The sequence below is a fragment of the Vicugna pacos genome, chromosome 14 (assembly GCF_048564905.1).
Source record: "Vicugna pacos chromosome 14, VicPac4, whole genome shotgun sequence".
Taxonomy (NCBI): Eukaryota; Metazoa; Chordata; class Mammalia; order Artiodactyla; family Camelidae; genus Vicugna; species Vicugna pacos.
Window position 1 is genome coordinate 69314598 of NC_133000.1, and position 9119 is coordinate 69323716.

The 9119-nt window shown below is 46.0% G+C and overlaps 1 long non-coding RNA gene across 1 annotated transcript; it reads right to left on the reverse strand.

Moving 5' to 3' along the window:
* Nucleotides 1–1492: 1492 nt before the first annotated feature.
* On the reverse strand, nt 1493–3248 carry LOC140701189 (uncharacterized). The gene is made up of 2 exons (XR_012080120.1): nt 2540–3248; nt 1493–2027 (listed from the first exon to the last, which is right to left on the reverse strand). It is a non-coding gene; the product is annotated as an uncharacterized lncRNA (long non-coding RNA).
* Between the last annotated feature and the right edge of the window lie 5871 nt (nt 3249–9119).

The following is a 9119-nucleotide window of genomic DNA, read 5'->3' on the forward strand; positions in this document are numbered from 1 at the left end:
CTGTTTTTCCTCACGTCTTCTTTCCTCTAGTGAACATTTCCCGAAAGTTCTCTTTCCTGCAGTCAAATATCTGGTGATACTGAATTTTCCAAATCCTATTGGAAAGTCCCCTTCTTGGTGGCCCGCCATGTTTGCCCCGTTGATCTGTGGAAAGATTCACCCTATTCACACGTGATGCCCATGCTCCTTCTTAACCTACTTCCTTCTTTACATATTCTTCCCACTGTTTCTATCCATCACCAGCTTACGTTCACAGAAGAGAGTCAAGCAAAGAGGAAAGACGACATACAACATGCCTGATGTGTGCCTGGCGCTCACTGAGTGTATTTGTTGAATAAATGAGTGAATGAATGAATGAACAAATTAACTTCTTATCCAGTCCCACCCAGTCTTTGGCTTCCCAGTTAGTCTTCCACGCTGTGCACATCTTAGGCAAGATTATGAAAGAAGCCAAAGTGAGTATCACATCCCCTCAACCCTCCAGCCTTCCCACTCTTCTTCTTTCCCAATGTGCAGGGATACAGGCTGCCTTTCTAGATCCCAACCATGGAGCATCAGCTGCCCAGGGCTGCTCTAACAAGAAACCACAAACCGGGAGGGTTAAAACAACAGAAATTGATCATCTCACAGTCTGGAGGTCAAAGTCCAAAACCAAGGTGCGGCAGAACAAGCCCCCTCTACACTCTGGGCAGGCGCCTTCCTCGCCTCTTCTGGAGTCTGGCGCTGCGAGCCACCCTGAGTTCCTCAGCTTGCAGCTGCACCATTCCTATCTCTGCCTCTCCCATCACACAGCCTCCTCCATGTGTCATTGTCTTCATGTGGCCTTTTCTCCATAGGACACCAGTCACCTTGGATTAAGGACCCTGAAGACCTCATCTTGATGTATTTCTATCTACAAAGAAGGTAGATGCAAATTTCCGAATAAGGTCATATCCACAGGTAGCAGGGGTTAGGACTTGGGCAGAACTCTCTGGCGGACACAATTCAACCTGTGCGTGACACAAGCCTTCCAGGCCATCCCTGAGCCACTGTGCAACCATCATGGCAGTGACAGGAGTAGCAACAAGCAGCAGGAAAGCAAACAGAACCAGAAGCTCCCTTGTGACGATTTAGAACAGCCTGATGTTCCTTTACTCCAGAAGTGCACCTTCCAAACACATTTGTTACAAACAATGAGAAAAGGAAACAAATCTCTACATCTTGACTTTATTAACTTGGACAAATATTTCCTATGCCAGTTTCCAGTTCCCTAACGTTTGCTACCTGTCACAGAGGAAATAATCGAATATTCATTCAGATTAAAATTTTGGAAAATTGGTGTTTTCATCCAATACTATGAAACCTTGGGGTAAAACACCAGGTTTTGCAACAGGAAACTGGAAAAGTGTTTAGGGTGCATACCCAGCATCCTGCAAATTATGCTGCGTACACCTAACTAGGACTCTGTTTTTATTGCTGAACTATGGTCATCACTTTTTCTTGTGTAACTGCTTTTCCTCTGTTACTGCATTCCCTCACTTCTCTAGTAACTGCCTGTGCCCGTTCTTTGGAACTCAGGGAAGGTCTAGGAGACTACAGCCTTTTTCCACAAACTCAAAAACAGGGGACAGAGAGGGGTTTTTGTACCAGAGAAGGCCCCACAGGGTTCTGCTCGGTTTCAGAATCGGCTTGTAATTGAGGCCAGCCTTTGAAGTTCTCGATGGCTTCTTGCATCGAAGCAGAGCTAAGCTCCAATTCCTTTCTCACTAGACTCCCGAGTTCAAGGTTCATGAGCAAGTCTAGGTGAGTAGGTAAGAGGGCTTTAGGTACATGCATCCTATAGGCTTGGGGTAAACGTCTTACACAGGCTCTCCTCCAAAGCACAAATATTCAGAGTTTATGGCCTTCCGTGGCATGGTTTTTGCAAGTTAGGAACACAGAGAGGCAAAAGTGCACCTGAAGTTTCAGATGTCAGCTGCTCTTCCTCCTCCATTCAACAACCAGGGAACCCACGGAGACCCCAGGCACGGTAACACCTCGTCCTGGCTCTGCAGGAGGAGCAGAATGAAGGTGAAACTTTCCCTGTTACTTGACGTTTCAGCCCTAATAAACAGGAACGTTTCTGGAGAAAATATTCTCTGTCCCTTTAAGAACAATTCTAAACAAAATTCAGCAAGTTTTTTTTAAAGGCATGAGAGTCTAAAAGATCGAGAGCATTATAATTACGTCTAATGAGGCCGTTTAGGCCCCACGTAGGAAGGCCCCAGGGCTCGGGCCGCTCCAATCAGAGGCGGGCGCGGACGCTCTCCGGCTGGAAGCCGACTGTAATTAAGTCCGCTGGCGTGAGCAATGCTGGCCCAGCCGGCCTCCGAGGTTCTGGCACAGTGAGCGGCTGTGGAGGGTTCAGGCGATAGGAGTTTGTGTCCATCTAGAACCTTCCATCTATGTATGTAAGGGGGGAGGAGAGTAAATGGCAGGTCACTATTTCTGAATTGAAATAGTTTACCGCCCCGGAAGGCGCTAATCATAAACACCAGTAAGTTTTAAACCTTTCTCTTACCTTCTCGTCTTTTCTTTTCCGTTCTTTTTTTTCCCCACACAGGGAGGGCTCGGGCCCGTTCATGTCTGGGAGGGCAGTGTTCTGAGCGTGTTCCTTCGTTCAGCTGACACGCGCGGACGGACTGGCGGACAGACAGCGGGCTGCCGAGCTCCAGACAGGGAGGAAGGGACAGGGACGGCGCACGGACGTCCTCCTCCCAGGGGACACCCTCCAAGCTTCCACTTGCCTGTCAGGACCCTCAGTGACACCACGCGGCTGTCGCCAGACATGCGCGAGGCGCGAGGGCCAGCCTGGGCTCCCCCAGCTCCCACAGACGAGGCGGGAGGCGGCATGGCGGGGGCCAACTGCGCCTGCGCGGGAGCCCTCTGAGGGGTGGTGCCCGAAAGAGTTTGAGTGACAAGGAGGAAGCAGCCAATGAATACAGAGAGGAGTGTTCTAGATGGAGGTGGAAGCGAAGCGTAGCCGGCGTGGGGGATGCGCCGCGCTGGGTCAGGAAGTGCGGTGTGCCACTGCTTGCGTGCTTGTGGTTTGGTTTGGTTTTGTTTTTTAAGCAAAAACCTCTTAGATTTTAATAATCAGAGGAGTGTAAAATAAAGCATAGGTGGAAAAAAAGAAAGAAATGTGGTGTCGCTGGAGCTTCGTGACTGAGGGGACAGTGAAAGGAGTTTGGGACCAAGAGGTGGTCGGACGAAGCCCAGGGAACGCCTTGCTGGGTAAGAACTTTGGATTTCGTTTTTTCTAAGTATAATGCGAGCCCACTGTAAGATTCTAAGAAAGGGGGAAAGTGAATCCGCTCTGAATTTTCAGAGTTCGTTCTGGCAAAGCCGCCCATGCCGAGAAGGGATTCTTAGGAAACAAGTTTGAAGGAAGAGGAAGCACGTAGGAGTCTCTCTTGGGAGCCTGGCAGGAGATGAGCCCCCCATGGACCAGAGGAGTAGCCCAGGAGATGAGGAGAGGTCGCTGGTTGGGGGCTAAGTTTAGAGGAAGAATCACAGAGCTTGCTGATGGAATAGAGTGTAATTTATCATTCAGACAGTTGTGAGAGTGAAAGGGGATGCTATAAATAGGTACCCTGGATCAACCAGTCTACCTGTCTGTCCCAGGCACCAGGAGGGTCGGGGGTGGGGGGATACAGAATGACTCCTGCTTAAGGTGGGGCAACTAGCACTAGTATCCTGGAGAAGAAGGTGGCCAGGCTGTGAGTGTTGGAGGTAGATTGAATTTGAGGTATTGGTGAGACAGCCATTTATTAAAGTCTCCAGAGAACAGAACCAGAAAGATAGATAGATAGATAGGTAGGTAGGTAGGTAGATTTTAAGGAATTACATCTGTAGGGTAGGCTAGAAATTTAGTCAGGAATTAATGTTGCAGTCTTGGGTCTGAAATCCATAGGGCAAGTTGGCAGGCTGGAAACTCAGGCTGAATTTCCATAGTACCATCTTGAGGCAGAATTCTTTCCTCTCCTGGAAACCTCAGTTTTTGCTCCTGAGGACTTCAACTGATTAGATGTGGCCCACCCACATTATTAAGGGGAATCAGCTTTATTTAAAGTCAACTGATTTTGGACATTAGCTCCATCTGCAAAACCCTCACTTAGCAACACTGGTGTCAGTGTTGGACTAAGTAACTGGGTACTGCAATCTAGTCATGTTGACACATAAGACTATCCCACCTGTAGAGATGTCAAATAGAGTAGTAGATGTGCCAGTGGGGAGCTAGCTCATGGAGAGGAAAAACAGATAACCTTTCTCAAAGCCATGAAAAAGAACGAGACCCTTGAGAGAGAAGGAGTTTACATGAAAAACAGGGTGTGTAAATAAATCATGGAACATCCCCATGTTGAAAGTTTGTGGCAAGAATCATGAATCAGCAGATTAGACTAAATAAAGACTGAAGCAGGAAGAGAACCCAGAAAGAAGGATTTTATGAAACCAGGGGTAGAAACTGTTTCAAGAAGCAGGGAGTGGGTCACCTTGTGAAATGGTGCCGAGAGTTTAATCTAAGGTAAACGACACTAACCACTGGATTTAGCAACATAAAGGACAGGATGTGCTTGACAAATTTGTTTGAAGGAAAACAAAGAAAAGGAGTGTTATGATAGGAGGAAAAAATGGCACCCTGGCCCAGCTGGGGAGGGGGCGGGGCAGACTTTCTGAAGAAGGGGAGGTCTAAAAACTGTACAGACCTGGAGGGATTTTCATGGCATGTTACCCACCGCACACTTTAGCCCCTAGACAGTGGGGACCCAGGGAAGAATGCTGGCTGTGGGCAGATTTGAGTTTTAATTAAATTACTGTGGTGACCAGGCAAGTATGGATTCCGGGGGCAGGGCTTGGAGGAGGCAGTGGAGCCTGTTTGATGTGCAGTCTAGACAGGAGATGAGGACATCGGAGCGCAGGGGTGGAAACCTGCTTTCGGAGGCGGGATAAGCATGCTCTTGCTTAGGTGTGGGCGTAAGGGAGAGGAGAATCCCAGTGATGCCTGATGGCACCGCCAGGGCAGAGGGTACAGGGTGAAGAGCTGGTTTGTTCGTTTCTTTTTGCTTTTTGTCGATTGGGGTAGAAAGCTGATGAAGTGTGTCTGGGGCCATCTTGAGTGCGCAGTGCCCGTGGGACAGTTGGATGAGGACGATTTTAGCTACTGAAATCTGCAATTTTGGGTACACAGCTTGTCTCTCCGTCAAGTTATAAGACTGAACGGGATTCTCGGTGCCATGGGGTTGATGCCATCAAGTGAGGACACAGCCCTGGTGGTTTCTAGAGTTTCAAAGACTCATGGAGAGTTTTTGATCATCCAGGAGGCAGACTGTTGAATGAAAATTTGGCTCAGGCGGACAGTTTAGCTGGTTGATTGGAAAGGGACAGATAGGGAGAAAGGATTTTGAATGCACCAATAGTAGCTCACATTTCTAGCTTTTCTCCCCTCATAGCTGGGTGGTATGTGAAGACAATATCTTTACTGAGTTCTTTTTTTTTTTAGCTGAAATTTTGTTGATTTACAGTGTTGTTAGTTTCTGGTGTACAGTCTAGTAATTTAGTTATACAGTTATATATACATATTCTTTTTCATTATAGGAAAAAAAGGTCATTTGCAACAACATGGATGGACTAGAGATGGCCATACTAAATGACATAAGTAAGACAGAGAAAGACAAATATCATATGCTGTCACTTATATGTGGAATCTAATTATGACACTAATGAACTTATTTACAGAACAGAAACAGACTCACAGACACAGAAAACAAACTTGTGGTTACCAAAGGGGAAAGGATAGCAGAGGGATAAATTAGGAGCTGGGGATTAGCAGATACAAACTACTGTATACAAAATAGATAAACAACAAGGTCCTACTGTATAGCACAGTGAACTATATTTAATATCTTGTATTATGCTCTTTTTTTATTCCACTGGCTTTCTTGCTGTGAGTCTTAAGTTTCTAGTGGCTATAGGAGTTTCAATAGCAATGTCAAAGCCAAAAAGTTTAGAAGGCAACCGTCATGGGTGGAGTCATCTGTTTGGCAAAGGAAAGCCAGCGATCAGGTGACACTGTCATTCCGTACTGCCAAACCAAGACCAGCCAAAGAGTGGAGAGGAAAACTCAGAAATTTATCAGTGTTATTCACGAACCTCAATGTAGGAAAAAAATAAAAGATTTTCATGAAAGTGGTGGGCGGCATGTGAGCCTTAATTCCTGCCGCCCTCCCCAGTCCCTTTGGCTACCTGTCGAAGCATGTTGAGAGGCTGCATTTGTCCGGAGCACGGGGATGCTTTCTTGGCATGAATCCCAGAATCGTCCTGCATTGTGTGCTTGATGGGGAGTTTGCGAAAGTGGTATCATTTACACATTGGGAAGCATCCTAGGTGGAAAAGGAATACAGTCACTTCTTGGCTGGGGCCACAGAAAAATATATCTGACAACTCGATGTATTTCCTGTCTGTTTCTAAGGGTAGCTGCGGATTTGGGGTAAACACTGTGCAGTTTGAGAATGAAACACGGGCGATTCTGAGTGACAAGATGAGGTAATACTGAGTGTCTGCCAGCCCCGGCCATGGGTTGAAGGGCTAAGGTTTCAGGCAGTGGAATAAAAGGCAGGTGATAGATTCTGGGTAGTGAATATGAATGAGTTCACTGATGACACCCAGATGAAAAGCTGAAATCCGTGGAGAAAAACAGCTGTCTACTTTGCAAAAACCTCAGTGGGGGAGGCGACCCAGAGGAGAAATACAAATGCAAAAGCATGCAGAATATCTGCAAATATGACGACTTGTGTTTATGTTTAAAAAAAAGACTGCGGGAAGCTATAGAACATAGCAAAACAAACACCTGCCAGCTACTACCCAGAATCAACAGATGTCAACATTTGTTGCTTTGATTTTGTAAGAAAGTAATAAAACATTTGATAACATGAATTGTTCCTTCCATTTTGTAGCTCAAGTCCCATTTCTTCCCTCCTCAGAGACAGTCACTGTGGGAATTTGATGTGTGTATTTCCCGTCTGTGTTACACACACACACACACAAATTAGATGGTGTTGCTGTTTAAAGTGTATGTATGTGTTATATATATAAATATTATTGTGCAGTGCTCTATCATTCTTTATCTTGCTGTTTTGGATTCCGTAGAGGGTTTTGGTATCTATTCATGGTAATACACAGCCATCTTATTTATTTCAATTATTGTGTATATATTTTAATTTCATAGCATGAATGTGCCAAATCTAGTTCCTGCATTTTAATTGTTGCACATTCATGTTAATTCTATTATAAGAACACGTAACAATTTTTTATCCATTCACAGTGCTGCGATGAATACCCCTGTTTACCTCCCCTTCTGTGCAGAAGTGTAAATGTTCCTAGGACGTGCACCTCTCAGTGGAATATCCTCTCTGAAACTTTAGCAGCAATTACCAATTTGCTCTCTAAAGATACTGAGTCAGTCCATCTTCCCAGCAAAATGCATCAGTATTTTGGAGAGGTTCCCAATAAAAAGGGAGTTTGGCCATTCAGTTGGCCAAACCCTAGGGATTCCTAGTGACTGAGAGCAGCGTGTTTGTAAGTGATTGGCTGGACCGAGGGAAGACGCCACCAGACACAGAGAGCCGCTCAAGTTACTGCTGGTGGAATGTTCTGGTGGCCCCTGTGTGGGGCCCTCACGGTGGGAGAATTGTGCGTCACTGACCCCGTGCACGTTTGCCAACGGAAAGTAGATAAAGAGTGTTGTGCTTCCTTTCCAAGCAGAAGTTCTAGGAGCCAGCCCCTGGCTCCCTGGGTCTTTCTCCGCTGTCTGCCCAGTGATTTTCCAGGGGCTGCTGCTTCACTGCGGGGCCCAGAGTGAGGAGAGCAGAGCTTCAGCCACCCCAAAAGGACACAAAGCAGGAATGAGATACAAACTTTTGTTGTCAGAACACTAAGACGGTGTGCCCACCGTGCTATCGTAACCTTGCCTGTCCTGCGATGCGCATTTTCAGAATGAAGACAAGCACTGGGGGTAGCGGCTGTAGCAAAATTAAATGAATGAAAACGTTGTGCACGAAGGAAGGATGGCTCTAGGGCTGTGCCGAGGCTGGCCCAGAGCGGATAGCGGGTTGACACGACGCCGAGATGCTATGCTGTCCTAGCGTTTTGAATGTCTTTTGTCAGAACAGAAGAACGGCGATTTCCTGTCATCACCGCACGTAGCAGATGAAAGCGGGGAAAAGTCCAACCTTCTACATCAGGAGAACAATAAGAAGTGGTCTGTATACCTGGAAAACTTCCTTCGGCAAATTTTTTAAGCCTTGTGATTTCCCATTTGCAGAGGTGTGTAACCGTTCAACCGTCTCCGGATGTCACAACACATTTTGTCATATCTTTTTTTTTTTAGTAAGCGAGGATTTTACAGTTTAGTATTTTATTTAATATAATTTAAAAGGATCACTTGAAAGGTTGTACAGCTAGGACTTATTTAAGAAAGTAACCTAATTAGAACATGAAGAATTAGAAATGAGGAGAAGTTACTGAGACCGCTCAAAATTGCAAGTTACAGTGTGGTGCTATCACGTGGAAGAAGCTAAGTTACAGAGGATGTAAAAATGAATAGCTCTGTGCTTGCTAGAAGTTCAGCCAGGTGTCCACTAAGCATATTTGTTAAGCTCTTAGGTGTTAGTTATAGTGTCTGAAAGGGAGCCTCAAAAAAATGTAAACCACAGTATCTGACTCCCCAGACCTCACATGCTGGATGTAAACAGATGGAAAAGCAATTTACGCTATTGAGAAAAACCAAGGGACAGGTACAGATAAGGAGGACTCCCAGGTGGTGTGGGCTCCCATTGTCCTTACCCGCGGTCAAACGGCCAGCCAGTGCTGATTGAACTTGGGTTCTTTTGACTCTAAAACAGAGCTCTGTAATTTTGCGATGCAAACAGGCGGCCCGGAGGCCATATGCAGTCCACAGACATGTTTTTTTTATTGTTATTTTTTTTTTTGACTGGCACAGTTTCATAAATTCAAGGCAACATTTAATAATAACTCAGAGCGTTCCTATAAAAACTCATCTTCCTGGCAACTCTGAGCTCCCACAGGTACCAGCAGGCTGGAGG